Raw genomic sequence first — 21907 nt, forward strand, 5'->3', positions numbered from 1 at the left:
CACACATGATGTCATTGGCTCATTTGGTATGCTGGATGCCCGGCCCCGGGGCACACTGAGCCATAGTATTGTAACAGGGATGGCCAACATGTACCAAGCCCCCCTGAACTTCTAGAACCACAAACCCCCATAATGCATCATAGCAGCGGGTGGGGGGTACACATCCCTGCTGGGGGTTTGCCATTAAGTAACTCTGTGTAATGTTCATAGATCTGGGGTGAAGCCAATGAAGGGTTAAATTACATTTTAATGTATTTATTTCTAACTAAATGACCTGTAACAGAATGCACGTCACCTTACTGGCATGCAGAGAGTTACTTTTATAGAGCTTTGTTTTACCTCTTATGTTACAATTATTAATACGACACCCCCGCCCTCCCGACACACACACTTCTCCTGTATTTCCAGGAGCTGTTTCTCTGATGACAGATAAGATTCTCCTTTGTTCGCTTTCATACGGAGCGTTTGTAATCCATCCAGCATTGGACCTTTCTAACAAGTCTCGCAATGCTTCTCATTGCCTTTCCTCTTTGCCAGACTGATCCGTTTGCCAAATGTGTGCCATTCTCTGCCCTACGTTATATTCGCCTCCTGTACCACAAGGGTTACTGTGACCATTTCTCTCGATTTGTTTTCCTAAACGTTGGCCGTATCGTTTTTTTTTTTTAAATAAAGCAAGGTTAGGGTGCCTTATGTTCTGTTTCAGGATTGGTGATAACACGGGTACAGTGACGGGACTCTGCTTTGCATCAAATGTACAATATCCATTTTGTCCCAGCGTACAGGTCGTCCTGCAGTCTCAGGCTAATCTCACTCCAGGGACTATGGGAGTAATCGGAACAGGCACAATCTGTCCCAGAGATTCAGCGTGCTGGGAAGTTTAAAGTTACTGTATGCGTATAATATGAAGGGAGAAAAAATACATCTCAGCAGATAAATGAGAGTGCTTAGTCCAGGAGTGGCCCCAGTGGCAAAGCATTGTGGGAATTGTAGTTTTGCCAAAACTGCGGTGTTACATGGTCCGTTCGTATATGAAGATTGCTATTATCCAAACACGGTTCATCAAAAGGATTAAAGTCACCCTTTGCATTATTAAATGTGTGCCAAACTTTTGCCAACTTTGTTGTCAATTCATGTAACCCGCTGTAGTTGGATGTTGCTGGTTTTTATAATAAATTGGTCCAAACGCAGGTTTTATTGTACAGATAAATGCTCCTATGCTGGATTGTTCCTTTCTCCAGCTCTCTTCCAGACTCTTAACGTGTATATTTGTGTATCTCACTTTGCAGATTTTGCATAAGAAAAAGTAGGGAGTACTTCTTCTTCTCATGGGGAGCATGATCAGATTTTGGCAATGGGTGTAGGTTGAAGGAACACTACAGTGCTGGAATGCAGAATTAGGACCCTGGCACCTCCGGAGATTAAAGGTGATTTTACTCGCCTTTTGTCCTTAGCCTCGCCAGTCTCAACGCGGCTGGCTCCGCCTCCATGGCTGAAATAATCGGTTTTGATGATCTCAGCCAATCCAATGCTTTTCCATAGGATACCAGTGGGAGGCTATTGCGCATGCGCAGCAAAACGCCACACTGCCCCAGTCAGCATCTCTTTGTAGAGACACATGGAGTCGATGCATTTCTATGGAGAGCTTTCAGCGTCTGAGTGACGGTTACATTATGAAAACATAGTCATGCTAGTAAGATCTTCGCTTGAAGGATTTATGATTCTTTGTTTACTGGTCGGAATTTGAGTTGAGTCTGATAATGGCAACACTATGGAATACTGCAGCATATCAATAGCTTATAATGACACTGTACCCCTAACTTTCTTAAACATCTTTTCTTTTCTCCTTTGGTCTTCCTCTCACCATTCACGTACCTCCATTCTTTTCATCTTAATAGCGCTCTGCTTTCTCATCTCCGACTCAACATTTCTGAGTAACCATGGGGTCAATACTGCCTGTTTGTTATTACTCTGAAATACTCAATCTAGGCTCACCAGGCTTCCCAATCACCGGTGACCTTTCTCGTCCTTGTGGCCAGGGTGGCTGACTGAGACGATAAGCTTCGTCTTGGGCAGATTAGCAAATATGCACACCTATCACCAATTACCTTCATTTCCTACAGGCTTTGCATCAGCTCTCCCCCTCTATTTATTTGGAATGATTCCTCCGTTCTGAGACCCCAAACTCCAATGGTATCGCCCATTTCTTCCAATTCTAATAGATAATTGTTGCACACCAACACCACCTTTTATGGATTCACAGAGGCGCTGTGGCAGAAATCTCTTTGTATTTTTAGCCTCCAAGTACCTGGAAACAACCAGTCAGTGTTTCTTGTTTTTTCCCCAATGTCAGACCGTCTATGCAGACGTTTCTCAGTTGGACCTTTATATGTATCTATGGAGATAATATCCTCACATTAGGCTGGCGGTCAATGTAACTATATGACCGGTAACTGTGGAAAGTAGCGGCTGAGGAGACTTGAGCCTCATTACTGGTTACAGGTGACAGGCTTTCCTCCCCTGGATTTGGATTTGGACCACCACCTCGAGCTGTGATCTTATGACTTCTGGAAAGGATGAATCTCTATTGTCCTCCCACAAACTAATTATTCTGTCCATGTTATTCATATTTCTGTATCACTGTCCTGTAAGGTTTGAATAATAATAAAAAAAAAATCTATGAATGGTATAAATGGATGTTTTTAAGGGATACATAAAAAAAAAATCCAAGACCGGAGAATAAAACGCTGTGCTGTGACAGCTGTGTGCTTTCATGGGTTAAAATAAAAAAATCAAAGACATCCTGAAATTCGGAGGGTTGGGAAATTCTCTTTTTTTTCACATGTAAACATCAGGGAGACAATGGAAGCTGATGAATGGCTACTTTTCACATCTCTCTGTTACTTTTTCAATATCTTTTTTTGAAGTCAGTTGCTTACCGCTGTATTGACCAAGAGAGGATTTATCGATGATATCCTATCCGGGATTTCAAAGTAGAGCCAGTTCCTGAAAGAGGAAGTCATTCCTGAATTTAAAGTGAAAATTCCAAAGAACGTTCATGGCAAACTGTGGGGGCGGCTAATTATCTGCCGTAACTCTGCGATTCGAGTGTTGTTTGTCTGGTTTCCTCCTCTGTGTCTTAGAGATTATCTGCGGAGCTGCCTGCACTCTGTACACATACAGTTTGTCTAGTTAATAATGAATATAATAAATCTAGATAACGATACTCTGTGTATATATACATATAGCAAGGGATTCTGGGTAGGTGTATGCAAATAAGGGTTAACGTTAAGGTAGATCCTTAGTAATTTGAAGTACAGGAGTAATTCATGCTATGCTTTGCTCAAATACTTCCTAATATTGAGTAGCTATGGTGACAAATCCAGCACCTAAATATTCTAGATCCAAACTCCAGAACTTTATAAATCAGTCTTGAAGACTCTGGATTTCATTGCTCGAAGCCATACTGTATTCTCCGGTAGAGACTGGTTTCTCCTCTAGTCTGTCTCATCTTCATTTTGTCATACAGTGTTCTCCACTAATTTGTACTTCGCAATCCTGTTCCATGTATTTTGTTAACTAAACTCCTTGCACTAACCACACAATCCTCCACCGTTCTCTGAAATTTAATTATTCCATAATGACTTAACCCACCCTATGAACGTCACTCGTGTTAACTAAATGTCGTTCATTTTATAGGTAAAGAAAGTCATACTTTTTGGCACTTTGCAGTCTTTTTCACGGAGAATACCCAGATTGTATTATAGTGACCAAGCTTCCGGCCCTTGGTTTACCAACCAGTGATATCTGGCACATAAGACAGTTTGTAATTAATGTATAAATCACTTGATTTATGATCTATCAATATGGGAATGGCTGCTGGGATATAAGATGGGACTTCGCAGGCGCGCCTGTATATCACTAAATAAATATCACAAACGTTGAATGGGGATTTAAACTAAACTGCAACTGACCAGTTTTTCCCGTGAAGATTTTTTTTTCTTTACTAAAACTTGTAGTCCTTTGCAGTTCAATTTGCACAATTTTCAGTTTAGTGACTAGACCATACACAATAGCAGACCTTCATAGATGCCGTAAATTAGTTTACTAATTGATTTATACATTGCCTAATCTGCTCACAGTCTGTGTTTATGTTACACAAAGAGATGGTTTCATACCTAAACCTGTAATTTCCAGTATAAAACCATTGCTGCAGTCTCTATGTATCATTCTCCCTCGGGGCTGAATTAGAACAGTAGTCGTATATACTCTGAATACGCTTCCAAATTAGTTAATCTATCCGTCACCTGCATACGTGGCTAATGGCTTGCGGAGACATTTCTGATCTGTCACTTAATGTTTACTTTGTATCCTCTTGAAACGTAATTCCTTCCTTCAACGAGTCCCTTTTCCATGTCAGTCTGAGCTTTGGAGAATTCGAGGAAAAATAATTACCATTCATAATCACTGAGCAAACGAAGCAATTAAGCGACTCTCACAGTTTAAGCGAAGCGTTGCTTTTGGCTTTTCCTACAAACGACCCCTTTCTGTTCATTCTACTGCGTGCACAATGGCTGGGTTTAAAATGTACCTTACAGGAGATCACACGCACGCAGTCTCCATTACATCTGTCAGCAGCTGTCTGATAGCGTTTCACCGAACACATTGTAACCTGTGGGTTTAATTCAGCAGGAAATCAATCATTTTATGAAGCTGAACCGCTGTTCGGGATTTTTCATTACACCCCATGACCAATCAGAGCGTCCGCCCTGGTGATGAGACGGAAATGAAGACCCATCTGTAAGGGCCAACTGATTTATAATGTTTTGAAATGAGTTGTCTGATTATGGAGGAGAAATACGAGAATGTTAAATCTGCTCAAAACAGCATCTGCCCCCGTTATAACCATCAGGTCAACGCCACTAGTCTTCAGGGAACTGGGAATTTCTACTCTAAATCTACGTATTCAGGTCCTCTTAGAGGCTGAGAGTTAAATTATTATTATTCCGAAGCAATGTGTGCCAAGGCTGTGCCAGGACTGAACTGGATTTTGATGTTTGTTGCAAAGTCTTTAATGTGCTTTTACAAGAAAATGGAGCATGCCATTAAAAGGAGGTCAACACAAACTTAAGACAGGGGTGCCCAAAGATCCCAGATGTTTTAAAACTACAGCTACCATGATGCTTTGTCTTTGTAAAGGCATGCAGAGCATCATGGGAGTTGTAGTTCTACAACATCTGGGGATCTACCTTTTGGGCGCCCCTGCTATTAGAGATATTCAGTGGTCTTGTTTCCAGAGTTGGTTCTTCTTTAAGTTGATGCAGTGTTCGTGGGGATTCCTGTGCCATCCGAGCTATGATTCAGTCATTTGCGTAAATTAAGAGGCTCATTCACTGTACATAAGGCAGTGGGCCAGCTACGCATGGATCTCTGGAGTCCAATTTTAAAATGGAAAACGTTTGATGTTATATAGTATATTTATATATGCTAAGCTGCTGTCTTGTAACATATTCCTTTCGTGTAGCCAGGTTTCATGAACATTTGGCTTCTGATAGCTTTCAGTCTGTTTGGATCACATGGAAGTCATGGGGAAAACACGGAGGTTAACGCACAGCTGTCCTGTATGAGATTGTCATTGGCCCACTTAAACGGGAAGGGTTTGGCTGTGACAGAGGAAGCCTGGATGGCACTGGGGCCGGTGTCTAATACGAGAGACGCCTGAATGGATCACAGCCTGGAACTGCTTGGGCTACCTTTGAAAAATCTCTGTACAATGTGGGGATAATGTCAATGAATGGTTAAAGAAACACTCCACGTTAAAAACCAATATTCGGTTTTAAGGTTTGGGGCCATCCTTTGAACATTTAATGCAAGACGTTGAAGTGGAGTGAATTGGGAAGCTACAGGGGGCGGTCCAAAATTAATTAATAAAAGTGCCAGTTTCTCTTGAAATCAGCACTTTTATGAATGGGAGCAAGGGGGACATTCAGCCTAACCCCTAAAGCACTTAAGCAAGGTGAATTCCTCTAGGAGTCTGGAGTACCGAAGTGTCCCTTTAAATTTTGTATTATAAATTGGAGTTTAAGAGCGTGGAGTTTAGTGTTTTTGTTGTGCTGGTGGGACTGAGCATGTATTATTTAATGTATGTTTTTTACCTAACTTGTCATACATCCATCAATTATTTCTTTTGCACTCATTGTGTGCCAATGCTTAGCGAGGGGAACATTAGAGAAGTATCGGCTGCTTTGCTCCAAAACCCCCTCATAAAAAACTAGAATTGAAAAAGGACATTGTTTAGGCAGATGGAGAGAATAAAATAAAAAAAATGGAAAAATAAAATATTATACATTCCCTGCTGTGAAACAGCTCAGCAATTTCAACGCCCAAGCTATGCTTGAGATCAAACCAACCGCATTAATTTATCTACAATAGTATAATTTTAAATGTGTTATTAGGATATGGTTACTGCCAAAACTAGTTATAAAGAACTGGTAATAGATCACAGAGCAAACATATGGAATCATGTAGGATTTAATATCAATGGAGTAGCTGTCAAAGGAGAGGAGTTATTTCAATGTTTCAGCCCCCCCCCTTCTTTCTTAAAATTGTGGCATATGGGACCATGCACCGACAACCTATTGTCTTTAGCTGAAGTTTAAGAATTTAGGGGGTAAAAGAAGAGGCGTGCAGGGGATGATTTGGCAGAGTATTTTTCATCTGTATAAGAGGTGAAATGTGTAATATGACATTATGAATCTGCAATGTATTTTTAAAAATGTGACGATGACTTGGTGCAACGTTTTGATTTAGTTTAGAAGCATGGACGTAGCACTCCCACTATCAATGCTACAAGGCACGACTAGGGGCGTAACAAGGCTTCTAAATCAGATATTAAAGTTCTGGTTCAGGATAACTGAATTCTCTGCCTTTATGAACACAAATAGGCTAGATACTCCTGCTTAAACACAGGTGAGTCAGTTGGTTTAAACAGTTACTCCAACCATCATAAACACATTATCTTGCTGTAGTGTTTATAAAGGGTGAAGTACTTTGGGGCCATTCTCCGTTTTTTTAATGGTTTGCCTCTAATCTGGGTCTGGGTTTCCTCTGAAGAAAGTGGATGCCAATCCTGCCGCTCAATCATTGGCTAAGCGTGTCAGCTGATCGCTCTCAGCCAATAAATGTGTGATTGCACAGCTGCAATCTATATGCTTTAAAGGGACACTATAGTCTCTTTACACTTCCTGTAAATAGTCATCTAATGTTTACACTTCCTTTATTGCAAATTCTGTTTAATTTTGAATTTCTTATATCCTGCTCTGTTAAAAGCTTGCTAGACCCCGCAGGAGCCTCCTGTATGTGATTAAAGTTCAATTTACAGAGCAGGAGATAAAAGCTTTTTAAGTAGGTTATATCTGATTGAAAATTAAAAAAAAACCATTTTGATGAAACCATTTTGTTTTCATGCAGGCTGTGACAGTCACAACCAGGGGAGGTGTAAATATGGCTTCATAAACCGAAACAAACGTGATTTAACTCCTAAATGGCAGAGAATTGAGAAGTGAGACTTTTTCAAGGCGTGATCTATACACAAAAACTGCTCCATTAAGCTAAAGTTGTTTTGGTGACTATAGTGTCCCTTTAACCCCTTAAGACCGGAGGGCGTACTATTACGTCCTTTTAAAAGCGGCTCTAAACGCCGCCGGACGTAATAGTACGCCCTCCGGTTTTTAGTAACTTACCCGGTCGCTGGCGGTCCCACGCCGGCGATCGCGGTTCGGGGGACTCCCAGGGAGCCCCCCGCGGCACGTCCGCCCTCCAGGAGCCCTCCCGGCCATGTGAGAGTGAGGTCCTTGCGAGGACCTCACAATCACATGGCCGGTATAGCTGCCTGCTGCATTGCCAGCAGGGGGACCAACTGTAATGACAGTTGGTCCCCCTGCTGGCTGAAAATCAAATAAAAATGTTTTAAAACAGTGTAAAAATAAATAAATTATATACTTAGATCATATATATATATTATATATATATATGATCTAAGTATATATATACACATATACACACATACACATACACCGTCTAGGTGTATTTTAATATTAATATATATATAATTATATATATATATTAATATCAAATTACACGTAGACTGATACTGATTAAATATATATATAATTATTGTTATATATATATTTATAAAATAAAAAAATATGTAAATACGTAAAAAAATTAAATAAAAAAAAATAATTAAAAATAAAATATTAAAACATATATAGATGTGTTTTATTTCGTTCTAACTGTATTCTGATATTAATATATATATATTTATATCAAAATACACTTATAACGAAATAATATTTATATCTATATACATAAATATATACGTATATATCACTATATATATACCTATATATAAATAAAAATATTAAAAAAAAAATATATATATATATACGTATATATACACATATGTATATATATATACATATATTAATTCTACACATATATTTATGTAATAATTTTACATAATTAGGTATCCTAATTAATTACAATTAGCGGGACCTGCCTGACCACCCATGCCGAAAGTATAGGGAATTTAATTTGCTAGCACTATATTTAACCCTATAACTTTCCAAGACACCATAAAACCTGTACATGGGGGGTACTGTTTTACTCGGGAGACTTCGCTGAACACAAATATTAGTGTTTCAAAACCGTAAAATGTATTACAACCATGATATCGCCAGTAAAAGTGACGTTTTTTGCATTTTTCACGCACAAACAGCACTTACAGGGACGATATTATTGCTGCAATACTTTTTACTGTTTTGAAACACAAATATTTGTGTTCAGCGAAGTCTCCTGAGTACAACAGTACCCCTCATGTACAGGTTTTATGGTGTTTTCAAAAATTACAGCGTCAAATATAAGGCTTGTGTTTAATTTTTTTCACATTAAAATTCGCCAGATTGCTTACGTTGCCTTTATGACCCTATGGTAGCCCAAGAATGAAAATTACCCCTATGATGGCATACCATTTGCAATAGTAGACAACCAAGGGTATTGCAAATGGGGTATGTCCAGTCTTTTTTAGTAGCCACTTAGTCACAAACACTGGCCAAAATTGGCGTTTTTTGCATTTTTCACACACAAACAAATACAAACGCTAACTTTGGCCAGTGTTTGTGACCAAATGGCTACTAAAAAAGACTGGACATTGCTTATTTGCAATACCTTGGGTCGTCTACTATTGCAAATGGTATGCCATTATGGGTGTAAATTTATTTCCTGGGCTACTATACAGTCTCAAAGGCAACGTAACCAATCTGGCGAATTTCAATTTCAAATGTAACACGCTATATTTGACCCTGTAACTTCCCAAAACACCATAAAACCTGTACATAGGGGGTACTGTTTTACACGTGAGACTTTGCTGAATACAAATATGTGTATTTTATTGCAGTAAAAGCAAACAGTATTATGACATTGACAGTTAAAATGTCATGAAGAACGAAAAAAATAAAAAAAAATCTTATTTTCTCCCATTTTTTTCATATTAAATTATGTTTCATAGCTAAATATTTGATATTAAATGAAAGCCCTGTTTCCCCTGAATAAAATGATATATAATAAGGGGGGGTGCATTTAATATGAAAGAGGTGAATTACGGTTGGACAGACATATAGCGCAAATGCCAGGTTTTGTTTACGTTTTGTTTCGTTCACAACTTGTACATTTGCTGCGGTGTTAAGGGGTTAATATAACGATAATGGTAACAGTTGCCAATTTTGTGTATTTGGTAAGATACATTGTGTATTCCTGCTGCAACTAATTACAATGTTATTGTTTTTTAATAAGAAAGTGTTTAAACGCTCTACTGTTTGTTCAGATTATTCACCAAGTGTGAGAGCCTGATGTGTGCTCTGCAGACGTGAGTCAGGCCTTGTGCATGAATCACACAGAGATTGACAGACACAAAGAGGGGGCAGCCATATTAGTCATGTGAAGACGGCCCAGACAGGCAGCAGCGACCAGATGTGCTGCTTCACGTGACTAATAGGCTGGAGATGATGGTAATAATATTGACAATCGACATTCTATGTTCGCAACATGAAGCCTTGTGCAAGAATGGAATACCTTCATCTGAGACTTGTATCACTCAGCTCTCCAACAAAGGAAACATTTCCTGGAGAACCATTTTGGAAGATGACTGATCAGGGCTTCATGCTGCCGCTGATTCCTGTGAATATTAGTATATGTGGAAGAGGATTTCACGTTAGGAGATACAAAGGTAGAATGCTAGGTGTAAGATGGCAGCCATGGTGTTAAGGTAGAGGGCTGAAGTTTTATGTGAGAGATTGGATGTATTTGGGTGAATTCGGTACTGTACCTTTAAACAGGTTAATGTTGGAGTTGGTGAGCCCAGACGGCACAGTGCATGTTGGATCCGGTGTACGGCTTGGATCCAGCCGCTGTTCAGAAAGCTTGGATAACTGATTAAAAGAAAGTTGGAAAATGATAAGGAGTGAAATAAATCTGTGTATTTTGAGGAAAAAATAAAGTGTTTTATCTACTACAGACAGGGCACACTAACCAGACAGCTCTTTTTACCTCACTTCTTCAATCTTTTTACCTGGAAACATTCTTAGGTAATTGTTTAGATTCCCCCTTGTTGGCTTGTTAACTCTTTCCCTCCCCAGGTGTATAAACGGACACACTTTAATTCTGCCATACACAGCTTTATCTCATTATTTTCTCCAACGCTAATTCTTACAGCGCAGAGACCTCTCTGCCAATGCTCCGTTTTTTCCATCCATATGTGTTATGAGGGACTACATCAGATTTTGAAGGTTAAACGTCATGTTTGCATGTTGCCACCTAATAGCAGGGAGACCTGTGAATGCAGGGATTTATTGAAGTCTGCAATAGCAATGTTTGATGCCTGGTTTAACCCCTTAAGGACCAAACTTCTGGAATAAAAGGGAATCATGACGTGTCACATACGTCATGTGTCCTTAAGGGGTTAATACAGATGGTTGGTGTAACTGTACTTGCTGCTTGTGGGCAATATTCCATTTCTTTTGCAGAAATGCCATTAAGTTACTTATAAATATCCATAAGCAGTTTATTAAAACCTTTTCTGTTTTTTGCTTTTGTCAGTGTCTGTGATGACAACATTGTATGTCTGCTTCTACCCTGATATTTCAGATTCTGTTTATAATATTACAAGATGAGCATTCCCTCTTCAAAACCTTTTAACCTCTCCCTAAATTTCTAGGACGAATGAACAAATAAATACAAAATAAATGAGTTATTGTTAATTATTATAAGTATCCTTTATAAGCTATCTGATACTGTTTTATTCTTTGATTATGTGCCAGCAATGAGACCATGGATTTTTAAAGTAAATGTTATATGTATTAAGGCCTTTTGGCCTGTAATTGTGGGAGGGGCGTATGACACACCTCTTCCCTACTTAAGGGAAACCCCTTACCTGGCTCCATATCGTTCGAGGTCAGCGCTGCATCATTTCCACTTCCGGGTCATCCAGACGCCATTTTACCTGATTACTCCATGAGGTTTTTTAAGCAGAGCTGTGTCAGGAATCCAGCCACAGGCTTTTCCGGCCTACCACCTTCTTTCTTCAATCCATCGCCGTGGATGGTGTCCAAGTGACTCACAAACTGTAAGTCAACCTACCCGTTATGCCAGGCATCAGTCCCACGGCACCATGCACGGGTCAGGTCCTCACTTTACGGCTGCATTTTGTCTGTTCTAAAACCATTGCATGTTCATGCATATCATTCGTTTAAACCCCCTACCGGTCTTTGGGTGTACTACAGGCTTCTTAGACATTATCGCATTTCATGTACAAACCAACGAACCACTGCATTTTCGCCTACACACTGACCCCTACCGGTCATTCGGTGTACTACAGGCTTCTCAGACATTATTGCATTTCATGTACAAACCAACGAACCACTGCATTTTCGCCTACACACTGACCCCTACCGGTCATTCGGTGTACTACAGGCTTCTCAGACATTATTGCATTTCATGTACAAACCATCGAACCACTGCATTTTCGCCTACACACTGACCCCTACCGGTCATTCAGTGTACTACAGGCTTCTCAGACATTATTGCATTTCATGTAAAAACCATCGAACCACTGCATTTTCGCCTACACACTGACCACTACCGGTCATTCAGTGTACTACAGGCTTCTCAGACATTATTGCATTTCATGTAAAAACCAACCTTGCTTCATTTAAACGATTGTCATTTCGGTTTGTGTTTTCTGGTCGGCACTTATTCATAGTATATTCTATGCACGATTGCTGTTCGCATTAAAATGCATACGGTTAAGCCAGGGGTAGGCAACCTTTTAGCAGCACTGTGCCAATATAGGAATGTGATGTCCCGTAGCGTGCCGGTCCTATTTTTTTTAATTGAGGTGTGTATGCTGCCGTATTCTGCTTGTGTCATTTTTACTGTAATTGCTTTGTATCGTTGTATTTGTGTGTAATATGCAGGGCCGTTTTTAATATTGACTGGACCTTGGGCAAAGCATTTGCTTGGGGCCCCCTGGACCCTGTCCCCCCTCCCCAGGCGTGCAATCACGTCCTCCACCTCAACGCAGTGGCAGACCTAAAGTAGAGAGGTGCAAGAATTTTACTGGGCCTCCCTGTTGCACGGGTGATTAAAAGGTAGACTCCAGAAATTCATTGACAGCTGGGGCTCTACCATTAACCCATGTTTCCAGGTCTGTATTTAGCACTAAGCAGTTTTTGTGTGTTTGAATGTAAACAGGTTTTTGTATGGAATATGTTTGTGTGTGGTGTTGGCATGATTGCAAGCATGTATTTGTGTAGTGTTGGTTTTGAATGCAGGGTTGTATTTACAAATGATTTTGGTGTGTAACATAGACGTGTTTGTACGTAGTGTTGAAATTTGAATGCAGGGGTGTATTTGTGTGTAGTGTTAGTGTGTGAATGCTGAGATGTATGCACATATACACGCACACAGAGATATATACACACTGAAACATACACAGACATACTGACACACACAGACATACTGGTACACACACACACAGATATACTGACACAGATTTACTGACAGACACACACACACACATACTGACACACATACACACACAGATATACTGACACACACAGATATACTGACACACACACACAGACATACTAACACACACTTACAGACATACACACACACACACACACACAGATATACTGACACACACAAAATGTACACTTTAAAAACCTGCTGGTGGCAGAAGGTGTTGGGAGTTGGGGTCTGGCTCTCTCGGCCAGCCCCCCTCCACTCTGCCTACTCTTCTTTCCCGCGCGCTCCTCTCTTTGTGGGTGGAAGTGATGCGTGTCCGTCACTTCCTCCCAGCCTGCTGCCAAAAAGCAAGGGACTCGCTCGCGACCGGGCTCCTGCTGACAGAAGCCCACTGGGTGGCCCTTTGTGCACGGGCCACCCGGTGGGCCTCCTTAGTGTGCGGATTACCAGCCAGGTGTTAGAAATAGTTGAGGCCAGCAGGGCTCACTGTGCAGCTGCCCAGTTTGCCCCGCGTTAAAGATGGCCCTGCGTATATTAGCTATTATATTGTATATGTTCATGAGTAGTTTATGGTTTTGTGTATGATACATATGAACGTGAGTTGTGTATGGGGGCTGCTTGTGGAATTGTGTGTGTGAATGGATATGTCACATTGTGTGTTTGGTAGTGTGTGTGGGGGCTGTTTGAGGTATTGCATGTGAGAGGCTGCATGTGGGGTTGTGTGCATGTATGTGGATTGTTAGTGGTGTTGCATTTGTGCGGATTATGTGTATGTTTGTGTGTGGGCTGTCCGTATTATTTGTATGAGGGGAGGGTTATTCTGCATTTCTGTGTATATCTACCAGTGGGGGTGGCTTCCCTGGGGTCCAGTGGGGACCAGACCGGCCAGGTACATGTCAAGGACAGGAGCTGCAACTGCGAGCTGCTCTACTATTGTGTGGATTCCCATTCACAAGTGCTGGGAGGAAGTGATCTGAGATCACTTCCTCTACGTGCTGCAATGCATAAATTGAGGATTGTCCTTCACCACCCTTTTGGATTAGCAGATACCTGAAGTTTTACTGGGACTCCTGATAGGCCAGAGCCTGTTTGTCTCTAGCAGCCTTGAGTGCCGTGCAAAGACACCTCGAGTGCCGTGCATGGCACTAGTGCCGTAGGTTGCCTACCCCTGGGTTAAGCTATTCATGCTAACTTCTGTTTCCCTTCATACTAAGATTCGGTTATTCTGCTATGTATTCACATAGATCTTTTTCGTGAGTTACATTTCATCATTTCATGTATTTACATTTGGTTAAAAAGTTGCTTGGTTAAATAGACAGACCATTTTCATGCTATTTTTAAGGTATCACTTATTACATCAAGGGTATGAAACCAGCTAACATTTCTGTATAGACATTGGACTCCCACGCTTACTGGAGTTTTTTTTTTTTTTTTAATATAATTATCCATTTCATTACAATTAAATCAGCCTACGTTACAGGCCTCATTTCTTTGTTGTTAACCATGACACAAGGATTTAATTCCTTTTCATGCATACTCTGGTTGAATCACACGTACTGATCCAACCAATCATACGTTTCCTGCACAGTAATCGGTTAAACTTTCAAATACTTATTTTACACGATCTTAGGTTGTCTATTTTGTTTCAGTTTGCTTATTATATATATATATATATATATATATATATATGGTTTTAATAATAGTTTTATTTTACAATGCAGATATTACATGTATATTACTGTTATGGTTAGCCTACATTACGGCTCCTTTTTCTGTCATGCTCGTACGACATACCACGAGTTCAAGGACACGGTCCTATTTTCAAAGAGTATAATGGAGATATGATGTTATTACAACCATGTACATTACGATTACATGGCACTAACTATTCAGGCCATTTCTTATCATGCTCATACGATATACCACGAGTATATAAGAACACGGTCCTACCTTCCACAGAGGGTTTCGGGTTGAATCACACGCATTGGTTCAACCACTCATACGTCACGTTACAACATTTTCTGCATAGATTGTCATTTCACATGGCATTTACAAACTCAGGCCTTTTCTTGACACACTCAGACGACGTAACACGAGTATTCAAGAACACGGCATATACGTCTCACAAGACTTTCGGTTTTGAATCACACGTTCTGGTTCATACATTCATACGTCACTTTCAGGGGCGTATTAGCCGCGAGGCAAACAAGGCATTTGCCTTGGGCGGCATTTTCCAGGGGGCGGCAAAAAAAGCCGCCCCCAAATGCCCAAGGCAAATGTCTTGTTAGCCTTGCGGCTAACAGACATGCCGGCGGGCTGCTGGGCGATCGGGCGGCACTGCCTGGCGGGCGGGCGGTCGGCCGGCGAGGGAGCACTTCCCCTGAGCTGTCTGCTCAGCTCCCTCGCCAGCCGCAGAGTGAGGCTGGGAGGCGGAGCCGGAATATGACGTCATATTCCGGCTCCCAGCCTCACTTGCGGACAGCTCAGGGGAAGTGCTCCCTCGCCGGCCGGCCGGCCGCCAGGCAGTGCCGCCCGATCGCCCAGCATCCACTGGACCACCAGGGAGGAAGAGACACCCCCCCCTCCCAGCATTCCCAAAGGTAAGGAGGCTGGGTGGGGGGGTGTTAAATTAAAAAAAAATGTGCTAAAAAAAAATTAAAAAAAAATGTGTTAAAAATAAATTTAAAAAAAGTGTTAAAAATAAATTTAAAAAAAAAATGTGTTAAAAATAAATTTAAAAAAATGTGGTAAAAATAAATTAAAAAAAAGTGTTAAAAATAAATTTAAAAAAATGTGTTAAAAATAAATTTTAAAAAATGTGTTAGTGTGTGTGTCTGTTAGTGTGTGTCTGTGTCTGTTAGTGTGTGTGTCTGTTAGTGTGTGTGTGTGTGTCAGTGTGTGTGTCTGTTAGTGTTTCTGTCTGTGTCTGTTAGTGTGTCTGTGTCTGTTAGTGTGTGTGTGTCTGTTAGTGTGTGTCTGTGTCTGTTAGTGTGTGTCTGTGTCTGTTAGTGTGTGTCTGTGTCTGTTAGTGTGTGTGTCTGACTGTGTGTGTCTGTTAGTGTGTGTGTCTGACTGTGTGTGTCTGTTAGTGTGTGTTTGCCTGTGAGTGTTTGTTTGCCTGTGAGTGTGTGTGTATGTTAGTGAGTGTGTGTGTCTGCTAGTTTGTGTCTGCTAGTGAGTGAGTGTGTGTCTGTTAGTGTGTGTCTGTTAGTGAGTGTGTTTGTCTGTTACTGAGTGTGAGTGAGTCTGTTAGTGTGTGTGTGTTTCTGTTAGCGATTGTGTGTTTCTGTTAGCTAGTGTATGCGTATCTGTCAGTGAATGTGTGTGTGTGTGTGTGTGTATTTAGAATGCGGGGCGGGGGGAAAGGTTGGGTGGGGGTGGCGCGGGGGGAGGGGGGGTGCCTGAGTTTTGTCCTGCCTAGGGCAGCACAAAACCAGGATACACCACTGGTCACTTTACAGCAACATTTATGATTCTGCATATTGTCACTTCACATTAAAAATTCCCTTGCATTCCCAGATCAGTTTAGTGACATGCATATCATCTGATCACCTTCCATATATACACATTACACGGCCAATCCCCTGCTGCCAGGTATCGGACTCAGCGTAACGCTTGTCACCAAGCATGGGCAGTCATGTCACTATCATACTCATAGATTTTACACCTCCCACACATACTGCTAGAAGCCCTAATCCCAGCCTATACAGATTACACAGGTCTCACAGGATCCATTCTCACTCTATCCCTTTTTAGGTTTATCCAGGTTTTCATACCTGTCGAATCTCAAAACTTCATACATACTACCAGGTACGTAAGCCTGCTCACGTTGTAGTTCACATACGTTTCATTCTTCTAGGCCATAGAGTACTGGCAAGTTAGGGGTATAGGCTCAAATAGGTACCTCCCTTCTTGGCATTTCTGCCTATCGTTTAGTGGTCCGCGAGGCCAACACCCCGCCTCAACGTTTCGGAGGCAAACGCCATCGGGCCACACGTGAGTTAGCCGCCTCGCAATATTATAGAGAGGGCCTCACCTGTCACTCCCTCCCCCTGTTTTCTTTTACTATCACCGAGAGGCCTACGATTCCTGCCACTACGACGGGTGGCCTCAATAACCCCTCGCGCCAACTCATAGACAGAGCCTCTCATAGCCACTTGGCAACTAGCAGGGCCTCACCTGTCACAAAACAAGATTAATTTTTCGCCTTTCATGCCTAGTTAGCCTGCCAGTATCACCCCTGGGGAATCGGTCACTACACCCCTTACCATGGCTGGGTTGGCCGCTGCGACCCCTCCAGCACTGGTTGAGTTGCAATCACTTTCTCCAGCCATCTGTTTCAGGGCACATGCTAAATCTGTGTCCAAATAAAATGTATACCAAAACTATACTTAACATCAATAAACATTTCTGTACTTACGACATTACTGCCACATCATCCATCTAGACATTTGGTGGAATTCATTATCTCGGGTCTATCAGAAGGATTCACACAGGCCTCATACACATGCCTTCCGGAATCCTGGAATGTCCTAATTTACAATCCGCACAACAAACCCTACAGCGGTGGAGACACTCATAGCCAGGAAGTGGCAGAGGACTTCCTATGGGGGCCCTTCCAGTCCCCTCCGTTCACCACATAGCGGACAAACCCCATCGGTATTGTCACGGGGAAATCTTCTCACAAACAGACTTATCATTGATCTATCAACACCTCACACCTCTGCCACTCCTAGTCTGAACTCCCTCATACCCTCTGAGGAATTTTCACTGCAATATTCCACCATAGATCACGCCATTACGGCTATCATGCAGGCAGGGGCCGGAGCATGGCTCAGTAAGACTGATATCACAATGCTTTCAAGTTACTGCCTATCCACCCTACACTGTGTCACCTGCATGGTATCAAGTGGGCAGGGAACTACTATTTTGCTCACGTTTAACATTTAGGTTCCAAAGTAGTACGGCCATTTTCGACGTATTCGCCGAAACCCTATGCTGGTTTTATTAAATATAGCCAGATGCCCTACAGTTATACATTATCTGGATGATTTCTTACTGGTCGAGGAGAATATTTCCCCTCCCAGTAGCCTAAAAGAAACCATCAGTCTATTCGAACAGGTGGGTGTCCCAGTCTCCTCCACCAAGACTGAAGGACCAGATACCTTCATCACATTCCTGGGTATCATACTAGACTCAGCCACCATGCAAGCTAGCCTGCCACGCCCAAGGTAGAAAACATTCTGATCAACATAATCTCTACATACAACTCGGTACTTGCAACCGCAAGAATTACAGTCTCTGCTTGGGTCACTGAATTTTGCCATTCGCATCATACCTCAAGGCCGGGCTTTCATCTCACATCTCCTTTACATGTTTCCCACTTTTAGACATGATGGACACAGGTCACCCCTGGATACCCAAGCCACGGCAGGCGTAATTATGTGGAGAAAATTTTTAACCACCTTGAATGGTAAAAGCATGTTCCTTCCAAAATTGTCTGACTCCTCACCTACCATTTGGTCAGACGCGGCGTCTACCACAGGTTTTGCAGCAATTTTTCAGGAACGAATGGCTTTGGGGCAGCTGGCCTTCAGAAGTTCAGGACCTGGAGGGTTTTTCCACTACCTCAGATCTGTTTGAGATATATCCCATCGTGACGGTTGCTGTGGCATGGGTGCATTTATGGGCAGGTTCGTCTGTACGTTGCTACTCAGACAACCAAGTAACTTGTCACATTATAAACAAGGCCGATCCAAATCACTGACCATTATGAGATTCTTGAGGAAACTCACTTGGCTGGCTGCATGTCATAATTTTCTCTTGTTTTGTATTCATGTTCCAGGTGTATGTAACACTGCTGCTTACAATTTGTCTCGCTTTAATTTCCAGGCTTTTCGTCAAATACTCCCGTCAGCCGCACTCACAGCCACGAACACCCAACTATTCCACCATCTAGTAATGGACTAGATGCTATTATGCAACATAGCAGAACATTGTCCCAATTAGCACTGTCTACTAATACCCGGGAAACTTACGATAGAGCTTTCATTTGATTTAAAGATTCCTTTCTGAACACAACATCTTACAACCTTTCATCGTGACATCCTGGTTGGGCTTTGCTTCTTTTTGCCACCTCAAACTCAAACTATCATACAACACAATCAAACCATATCTGACAGGCATCCAACATCACATGCTAACTTTACAACCAGACAAATCAAGTGTCCTCCTACCAATTAAGAACATCCTTAGGGGTATTCAGAGATCCGAACCCCCACGTACGGCCCAGAGGCTACCCATAGATTTCCATATTTTTAAAGACTTATACAATTCACTAGATTTAAACCCTTTGCCAACAACACAAACCTCATCGTTAAAACCGCCATATACGTAGCCTTGTTTATGGTTTCTTGAGACCAAGAGAATTTACCGCCATCAGCACAACACAGTCCACTCACATCCTACTTAATTCACACTTAACAAAACACATGGACTATTATATATTGACTCTGCCTCACTCCAAAACCAGTCAACATGCACTTTCAGTAGAGGTTAAGTACTATCCTACTCACAACAGGTGGAGCCCCGTCAAACTACTGGACTCATATACCCAGCATAACAACGAACCACCATCTCAACCACTTTCAGTCTACAAGGTTCGGTACTCACTACCACCACCTTTATGACACACGTCAGGTCTTTACTTACACAGCTGGGCCTCAAATCAGCTAACTATTCGGGCCACTCCTTCCGCATAGGAGCGGCCTCCACAGCATCCAGTGCAAACATTCCAGTTCATGTTATCAAGTCACTAGGGCGCTGGAAATCATCGGCTTACTCTAGATACATACCTAACCCGGTACAAGAAGTAAGAAATGCCTTTCAAGACATGTCTGGTTAAAGTATGTATATTGCTGGTATGTAATAAATTTGATTTTATACTTTTGCCCTCTTTATTTACAGGCCTACCTCATCGTCGGTTCCGGCACACCACAACCGACTTGCTCTTTTAATACCATCCTACACTTATCAGTGTTTGTATCTTCTGTACTATCATGAGCCCTTAACACAAGTATTAAGGCCTTTTGGCCTGTAATTGTGGGAGGGGCGTATGACACACCTCTTCCCTACTTAAGGGAAACCCCTTACCTGGCTCCATATCGTTCGAGGTCAGCGCTGCATCACCCTCCCACCCACTCCTCATTATTAACTCCTTTTCTCTTTACATTTCTTCTTGGTGGGCCCTCTTTATTTACAGGCCTACCTCATCGTCGGTTCCGGCACACCACAACCGACTTGCTCTTTTAATACCATCCTACACTTATCAGTGTTTGTATCTTCTGTACTATCATGAGCCCTTAACACAAATATATATTTAAAACAGAACTTGGCAGTTAAGGGGTTACGAAAACAACCCTTCCAGACCTTGACCCATTTTGAAGAGTCTGTAGGGGAATGTGCATTTTATCTCCCAAGACTTTCTGAAATTAGTTAATAAAATGGTGATTGGACCAGTTCAACAATTTCCATATTGCTAGGAGTAAGATGCCGCTCACTATGGAGCCATGTGTTTAATCACACCAATTCTAATTTTTTTTGTTTTAAACAAATTTAGATTTTTGAAGCCCCCCTGTGTGTTCTGCCCCTTTTCTTGTCACACACAGCACAGCACAGCTGGGCTCAGTTAGTTTAATTTCTTTCTATTTTTCTCGAGTTAAGACACACATTCCGTGTCAACGTATTGCTCCTCCAAAACTTCTAAAGTGAGAAACCTATAGATACATACATTTAAAAATAAAGTGGTCTTATCTTTCGCAGGCTCTGTGTATCGTTCCATGTTTTGAAGAACACTTCACTATGTCAAGCTTGACAGGTTAATGAGAGCTTTGCATTCTCTGAATTTCAAGGTTACCGTCAAAGGCATGGAGCCAAGAAGCTCGAACTGACCAAACTGTGATGGCACGCAGAGATGTGAGACGTTAATAGTTCAAGGCTGTCTAACAGGGCAGGAAGGGGAAACTGTAAGGGGCCACTGGCCTCCACGATGGGATAATTCACCCCCAGAGGATTCTAGGAGAACTAAAAGTAATTATGGATTTTTTTTAAATGTTATTTTAATGAAGAGAAGTAAAAATTCAAAATAAGATTCAGCCCAAGCAGTGTAAAACTATCACGTATTTTTGTAAATAGTGACATCTAACGGTAAATGATCATGAGATCAATAAAACGGTGGCTGTCCATAAGGTCATTGCCGGCCTTGTTTACCTTAAAATTGTCCGATAGCAATGATTTGGGGAGAGGGGAGCTCTGTTCTTTCGTAGATACCGATGTCTATTCACCTGATCTCTGCAGACAATACTAAACTCCCTGAAACCCTCTGTCTTTCTTTCATGAACTTGGAGGGGTTTCTTCTCTTTGATCCCACATTCTAACATGTCTCTACTTAACCTCCAACATCGCAGTGACCTGGCATTCTGATACATCGCGTCACACATTGTTGCCTCCATCTACATTGATCTCTGTCACTGCACCTCATCCATCTCCCATGCCATGTATCTCAAAGACTTGTTTAATGTCTCTCCATTAGAGACTGCCTCTAACAAGACACATTGACTTGCATCAGGACTCCTGAAATTATTTACCTTCATCCAGTACAGATAGAATAACTGATATGATTGAAATTTGGTCGGGAGGCTAATGATTTTGCCAGCATCCAGGTGTGAGAACATCTGTGTTTGTGTTAGTGGGATGCCTTCACGCATTGTACCTCGGCTTCTGGAATGTTGGTTAAAGGACGCGCAGGTCTGTCCTCCATCAACGA

General features: G+C 41.7%; 1 protein-coding gene across 4 annotated transcripts in view; it reads left to right on the forward strand.

Annotated features, from left to right (window-relative positions):
- RALGPS1 (Ral GEF with PH domain and SH3 binding motif 1) overlaps positions 1 to 21907 on the forward strand; it is a 328055-nt gene that overhangs the window by 178429 nt on the left and 127719 nt on the right. The window lies entirely within an intron of this gene.

Source organism: Pelobates fuscus, chromosome 9 (assembly GCF_036172605.1).
Source record: "Pelobates fuscus isolate aPelFus1 chromosome 9, aPelFus1.pri, whole genome shotgun sequence".
Taxonomy (NCBI): domain Eukaryota; kingdom Metazoa; phylum Chordata; class Amphibia; order Anura; family Pelobatidae; genus Pelobates; species Pelobates fuscus.